We start from the raw sequence: 8,026 nt of genomic DNA on the forward strand, positions 1-8,026 counted from the left end.
GTTAAGAATTTATGGTGTGCTTTGAAATCTTGTAGCAATGCTTTTTCAACGACCGTTCAGGTTTGCTTAAGCCATAAACAAAACATTCAAACTTCGGAAGTTCACTAAAGCTAATGTGGCCGCAGTATTTTTTATGTCGCAGATTAGGCATGCAGGATTGCACTTTTGTATGAACAGAGCTTGAAAATTACCGATAAGGTAGGACTGGTTCTCGAAGAAACACCTCGCAGTTGAAAAAAAATTCGTCCTGGTCCAGGACTCGGATCAGAAAACACCGCCCTTCGGACGAATTTTTCTTCAAGTGCGAGGTTTTTCATTTGAGGAACCCGTATGGGTTTCCTTTGTAGCAATTGCCACGAACGGGTGGATGTCTGATTCTCTTTTTATTATTTATATATCTCTCCACTTTGCGGGTTTCCGCAGAACTATACGTCGTATTATGGCAAGTTTAGACCTGCAATGAGCATTACACTTGCACGGGCCCCTTCTCATGAGTCTACCGAGTCTAGCGCAAGATATGAAGGGTACAAGCGTTGGTCCGGGGCGACGCTAGGGAAGCGTTAAACAGCCTTCAGAACACTTTCTCTGACACCGAGTAATAGTTTATAATATATAATGCACCACGATAGATAGATTTTTCTCATTTCTAAATGTACTGCTGCAGCATCTTGAAATATGCATTTTCTTTTATCCATCATTTTATATTGGTATGTTTCACAGAATACTATCATATTTAAATTGCTCTAAACAGGTACCCCGTGCGCACGATCGTATTCACCACATGGTAGGCTGTATAACTCCTGCGGTGGCGAAGAGGTAAGAGTATCCGCCTCGCGTCAGAGAGGACCGTGGTTCGAATCCCGGTGCCGCGCAATTTTTCACCGGATAAAAAATATCCGCGTGTGGATGAAATTGCATAAGCAGGCCTGGAGTGCGGCCTGATCCCGGTGACCAGAACCGGTAACGCACTCTCTCACAAGAGCAGGATTGGCCACCCTGGTGAAGTACTTGGCCAAAACCTCCTATATGAATACAACATTCAAACCCCGGCCCTCAGTCCCCAGCAGCCGCGAAGCAACCGACCACAGCGGTGGTCAGACCTGTGATGCAGCAGAGGGTGCTATGAATCCCTGGTGCCGGAAAGGCCGCCATTGGAATCTGAACCTGGCAGCGTTTAACCTTAGAACGTTATCTAGTGAGGCTAGTCTAGCAGTGTTATTGGAGGAATTAGAGGGTATTAAATGGGATATAATAGGGCTCAATGAGGTTAGGAGGACAAAAGAAGCATATAGAGTGCTAAAAAGCGGGCACGTCCTGTGCAACCGGGGCTTAGCGGAGAGACGAGAACTAGGAGTCGGATTCCTAATTAATAAGGATAAAGCTGGTAATATATAGGAATTCTATAGCATTAACGAGAGGGTGGCAGGTCTTGTTGTGAAGCTTAACAAGAGGTACAAATTGAAGGTCGTACAGGCCTACGCCCCTACATCCATTTATGATGACCAGGAAGTCGAAAGCTTTTATGAAGACGTGGAATCAGTGATGGGTAAAGTGAAAACAAAATACACTATACTGATGGGCGACTTCAATGCCAAGGTAGGCAAGAAGCAGGCTGGAGACAAGTCAGTGGGGGAATCTTGCATAGGCTCTATGAATAGCAGGGAGAGTTATTAGTAGAGTTTGCTGAACAGAATAATATGCGGATAATGAATACCTTCTTCCGCAAGCGGGATAGCCGAAAGTGGACGTGGAGGAGCCCGTATGACGAGACTAAAAATGAAATAGACTTCATACTCTGAGCTAACCCTGGCATCATACAAGATGTGGACGTGCTCAGCAAGGTGCGCTGCAGTTACCATAGGATGGTAAAAACTCGAATTCGCCTAAACTTGAGGAGGGAACGGAAGAAACTGGTACACAAGAAGCCAATCAATATGCATTACTAATAAGGATAATAAGCAGTTCTAATACTAATAAGCAGTTCTATAGAGATTTATACAGTAGCAGTAGCACCCACGACGATAATGTGAGCGAGAATTGTCTAAAGGAATTTGAAATCCCACAGGTAACGCCGGAAGAAGTAAAGAACGCCTTAGGAGCTATGCAAAGTGGGAAGGTAGCGGGGAAGGATCAGGTAACAGCAGATTTGTTGAAGGATGGTTGGCACATTTTTCTAGAAAAAGTGGCCACCCTGAATACACAATGCCTCATGACTTCGAGCGTACCGGAATCTTGGACGAACGCTAACATAATCCTAATCCATAAAAAAGGGGACGACAAAGAATTGAACCAGGCAGGAATCCGTAAAGGCTACTCAACAATAGACCATATTCACATATCAATTAGTTGATAGAGAAATGCGCTGAATGTAACCAACCCTTATACATACGTTTCATTGATTACAAAAAAGCGTTTGATTCGGTCGAACCCTCAGCAGTCATGGAGGCACTACGGAATCAGGGTATAGACGAGCCATATGTAAAAATACGGAAAGATATCTATCGCGGCTCCACAGCCACCGTAGTCCTCCATAAAAAGGGCAACAAAATCCCAATGAAGAAAGGCGTCAGGCAGGGAGATACGATCTCTCCAATGCTATTCACAGCGTGTTTACAGGAGGTATTCAGAGACCTGGAGTGGGAAGAATTCGGGATAAGAGTTAGTGGAGAATACCTTAGTAACTTGAGATTCGATGATAATATTGCCTTGCTTAGTAACTCAGGGGACCAATTGCAATGCATGCTCACTGACCTTGAAAGGTAAAGCAGAAGGGTGGGTCTAAAAATTAATCTGCAGAAAACTATAGTAATGTTTAACAGTCTCGCAACGGAACAGCACTTTACGGTAGGTAGTGAGGCACTGGAAGTGGTAAGGGAATACATCTAACCCGCCGTGGTTGCTTAGTGGCTATGGTGTTGGACTGCTAATCACGAGGTCGCGGGATCCAATCCCGGCCATGGCGGCCGCATTTCGATGGGGGCGAAATGCGAAAACACCCGTGTACTTCAATTTAGGCGCACGTTAAAGAACCCCAGGTGGTTTCCGGAGTCCTCCACTACGGCGTGCCTCATAATCAGGAAGTGGTTTCGGCACGTAAAACCCCATACTTTAAATTTTTCTTGGAATACATCTACTCAGGGCAGGTAGTGACCATGGATCCGGATCATGAGACTGAAATAATCAGAAGAATAAGAATGGGCTGGGGTGCAATTGGCAGGCATTCTCAAATCATGAACAGCAGGTTGCCACTATCCCTCAAGAGAAAAGTATATAACAGCTGCGTCTTGCCAGTACTCACGTATGGGGCAGAAACCTGGAGGCTTACGAAAAGGGTTCTGCTTAAATTGAGGACGACGCAACGAGCTATGGAAAGAAGAATGATGGGTATAACGTTAAGGGATTAGAAAAGAACAGATTGGGTGAGGGAACAAACGCGAGGTAATGACATCTTAGTTGAAATCAAGAAAACGAAATGGGCATGAACAGGACACGTGATGAGGAGGGAAGATAACCGATGGTCATTAAGGGTTACGGACTGGATTCCAAGAGAATGCAAGCGTAGCAGTGGGCGGCAGAAAGTTAGGTGGGCGGATGAGATAAAAAATTTGCAGGGACAACATGGCCAGAATTAGTACATGACCGGGGTAGTTGGAGAAGTATAGGAGAGGCCTTTGCCCTGCAGTGATCGTAACCAGGTTGATGATGATGATAACTGCTACCCCAATAATAAAAAAATATAACTGTACAGACAGCTTACCATGAGAGTCGGCAAGCTTACAGTCGATGCGATCAAGCTAAACAACGACAGCTAATAATGATGTTCCCGTTTGAATTACGTGGACCCGTAACCCTGCCCCTAACCAAGCCAGCTGTAGAAAAGTCCTTATGGAGCACTTGGTTTCAGAGAAGTATTGGTATCCTTCAATTTGAATTTTGACTAAACTATATACAGACAAAAAACTGGACTATGCAGATGAACGACATGCATTACAAAGACTAAATGCTTTCTAAAAGGACAACAAAGAAAGTAAATATATTTATGTCTTATTTCTCCGGCTCATGATGCTTTACAAACTGGCTAAAGACAGCTTACGTTATGAAAAAAAGTTCTTACGCTGCAAAAATTGCGCTTTCTTCTCTTTTTCTTTTTTCTTATCATCAATAAATGTTTATTTCTCTTCCTCCTCGCGTGAGAACTCCGAGCTGGCGGCGCTCCTACTCAAAAACTTTGTTTTCTGGTCGCACACATAAAAGCTGACGCTTGTCAAACAACATATGTAGAGATCACTTTCGTCTATAAGTCACTTCTCTTTCACATATAGAGTATATTAGTGCTCTACCTTCATGATATCATGCACCGAGTCATCTACCGCTCTCCTTTTATCAAGCTGGCACGGCAGAAATGATTTTCCGTGTATGGAAGTTATCTCTGTAGTTCTTTTTCTTAATCTGCGCTGTAGTCAGCATGCCGATACGTTCTGAAAGCCGTGCTTTCACAGAACAGCCGGTGGATTAGAGAGCATCACGTGCATGAATGCGAGAGCAGCACCTAGCAACATCCAAAGGGGAAGACGCAAGAACGCAGAATGATTCACCCGTCCAACACAGGACTTTGTTGCTCGAAGCTCACTGAATGGCTGAGCAAGGGCCATCGTACAATATCTATCACAATAAAACATGACAAGAGCAGTTGAAGTTTGTTGTCGTTATTACAACAAAAGCAAAGGTAAAGAAAATATCTAAGATAAAAGATGACAAAATGCTTTATTGAGCAGTTAGGAATGTTACACTTTAGTCAACAACCATTTAAAATCACGTGATGTTTCAATATTCAAAGCACAGGCACTACACCGCTACATGCATGAGCTCTACGACAAGTCTTATTGCACTAATTGCAATAGATCACTTAACGTCTATGATTTACTCTGGCTGTACTCGCTCCCCAACTCTGGGCAGTCCAGCAGGTCCACGACGCCGCCAGGAAACTCAATCTCCCGGTTCCGTCGTGGCAGACGCCCATTTCATGAGAGCCCAAAGCTCTCGTGGCCTGCAGAACCTTGAATAAAGTTGATTTTCTTCCTTCCTATCAATACCTTCTTCCTTACGGCAAACAATGTAGCCAATGGACTGAGTAAACGCTCTTAAAATTTCTTTTAGCACTATTGCAGAAGCCAACAGGAATTGTCGAGTCAAAAGCATTTTGACAGAAGTTGCAAAAATGCCCCGCGAGCGGCTCACGGCCATTTCTTTCCTTCTTTTTTAACGGCCACCATGGCTAACACGTAGCGCTCGCCTTTGGAAGCAGGGTCCATGATGCCCGTTGATAAATGCCATGATTGGAATGCATTGGAACTTTTCGATAAGATGTACTCTGCTCTAGAAAAATTGCTCGCAGTCGTCGACGCTGGTGGCGCAGAGTAAGATTTGCGAAAACGCTCGCGGTCATGATCGTTATTTTTTCTAACGGCTGCCTGAACCGAGAAAAGTGTCCCCCTTTGAAGCAGAGTAATCCGCGGTCGAGGCTAAAGAAGGCGCGTAATTCTAGTGCCCCGCTCATTTTAACTCAGCAGTACTTGGCTTTATAGCATGTGTCCACAAGCGTGGACGCCATTAGCGAATAGGAGAAACTCTAAAATTCTCTGTTTCATAGTCTTGATGGTTTTTCCGATGCACTTCACAGGTAAACATAATTCGACGGATAATTCGGCGGTTTCACAATTTCAGGAATATGTTCGCTTACATAGATGATCAGCTTTGATGGCTTCTGGAACATTCTTGCAAAACTGTAAAAGCTTTGTTCTTATATTCCTGAACTAAAAAGTTATTTACTGTAGAGGCGTCTGTATACCAGAAAATACACCTACAGTGTATGCGCTCTCGCAATATTGTTCTAATACAAAGTGACTGAAAAAATTGTATCAGAAGCGAGCGTATATTCCCTGTTATTCAAATGAAAATTGGTGGCTGTATTTTTACTCCTAACAGTATAGGCAACAAAGCCCGACAGGTTGGAGGCATCCGCAGGACTTTTGAACCTGCCTACTTTCTGTTCGACTATCGCTAATTAGGTAATAACGTGAGGCACGAGTTTTTAAAGTAACAACTGGTTAGGCTTGATTTTAGGAAGTAATGGTAATTGCTGAGCTCCAAGTGATCCCATTGTGATCGGATACTTTTGCGCAGGTTATAGGCTGATCATGAGGATTGATGGATTTTGTTGGTGCATGGACCAGTCAGCTTATTTGTTGCTGCTAACGTATAGCGTATGAATCTGTACGGGAATGATCATTGTCTGAGCAAAGCTGCTGTCTCTTGCTTAGAGGCAACCCGCTGCATCGCCAGGCCATTTAAATACAATGTGGTGGGTAATTCATGCATTCATGCTTCCGGTTTCAAAATGTTCCTTCGTATCTTAGATCCAATGCAGTAAAAGAAACCGTTCAGATGCCGTAAACTATTAACGGCGAAAGCAGTGCTTGCCAACTATGATAGCGCCATTTCAATGGCTTGTTCCGACAGGTATTTCCAGCATAAACATGAATCATGAAAGCACCGAGCGGAATCTGGTCCATGTAGATAAAAGGAGTGAGTGGTGTTCTCAACATAGCCACATTTCCATGCCTATTGTTCACAGTCCAATAACTGTTCGCTGCCAAACCTAAATAAAGTTAGGGGGCTTAAAGGGGCATCACGATTAGATTTCCCCATCTGCGGTACTTTAACGCCTTCAGTGTTATCTTTGGTTACCGCATAAATCAGCTCGCTTTTCCATTTTAAATACATAAATTCAGTTTTTACAAATTCTTTTTCTTCAAAATTTGTTGATCATTAATCGATTTTTGCCCAGAACTCGTTCCATCACTAGACCGAGAAACAGCCAGGCCAAACTCGTGAGGGAGCGGGAGCAGGCGCGCGCGGAAGAGTAACGCGCAGAAGAAGAAGACGAACACGTCAAATCGCTCGGTCGCCAGCGTTCTTCATATGGTTTCCCAGAAATCAGACTAAACGAATGTCGACATGTGGTCACCGGTGCAGAAGGGTTCAGAAGGCAGCCAGTCTCCTCCTCCTGCCATACCGTCAGCTGCCGTCGGTGCAGATTCACACGATCAGTATGCGCCAACCGCTGCCACTGCAGCAGTCGCTTCAATGGCCGTCGTCTCGGAGAGCTCCCCGGTTCCCTCCGAACATGCACCGCAGGAGAAGACGGCCCCGCAAAGAAGCCACAAGAAACGGCACCACCACCGGAAACAGAGCCAAGTCCAGACGCCGGCACAGCATGCGACCTCCTCGGTTTCGTCCTTCTCCCAGCCCATGACTCCAGCATCCGCGCTCGACATCGGCACACACCAGGAGACGAGCCCGGCAGACTTGTGGGCAAGCACGGCGGCATCCCCTTCGTCCCCGCAGAATGGAACCGTGATTTTTAAGATAGTCAAGGTGCGCACGAAGAACCCAATATTCGACGCGCCTTTTATAACGCCTCACCAAGGCCCATTTCGGTTCGTAATACCAAATCATACCAGCCATCCTATCCGTTTGCCTTCGGGAGATCAACAAAGGCGTCAAACGTTTCCAACTGTCCAGCATTAAACTAGGCAGTGCTTCACAAATTTGAAATTGCTAATCGGCAAAAATTATGTCTACATACCAATACCATGTTGCGTGCACAGGCGTGAAGAAATTTTAGTAGCTTGCTGTAAGATTCCTCGACGCAACATTTCCTCCTCCAGTTCTCTTCGTATTCGAACATAACTCATGATATTCGAACACCCCCATTGCAGGTCGAGAAGATGAAAGGAGGCGGACGCGAGCAGTACGCAGCCTCATCCGCTGTCCAGTCCGATAACCCTTCATGTGCACAGGCTGTACGCAAGACGGCGGTGTCCACGTCTCCTCCCAACATGCGAACCGTTAAGCAGAATGTGCCCACAGCAGACCCTGAATTCCTCAAAGCCCTTGCGTCGTTGACCCCCTCTCCGGACAACGAAGCAGCTAGGAAGGAGTCTGCCAAGGGCTTGAAAGCTTT

Source organism: Dermacentor andersoni, chromosome 7 (genome assembly GCF_023375885.2).
Source record: "Dermacentor andersoni chromosome 7, qqDerAnde1_hic_scaffold, whole genome shotgun sequence".
NCBI classification, from domain to species: Eukaryota; Metazoa; Arthropoda; class Arachnida; order Ixodida; family Ixodidae; genus Dermacentor; species Dermacentor andersoni.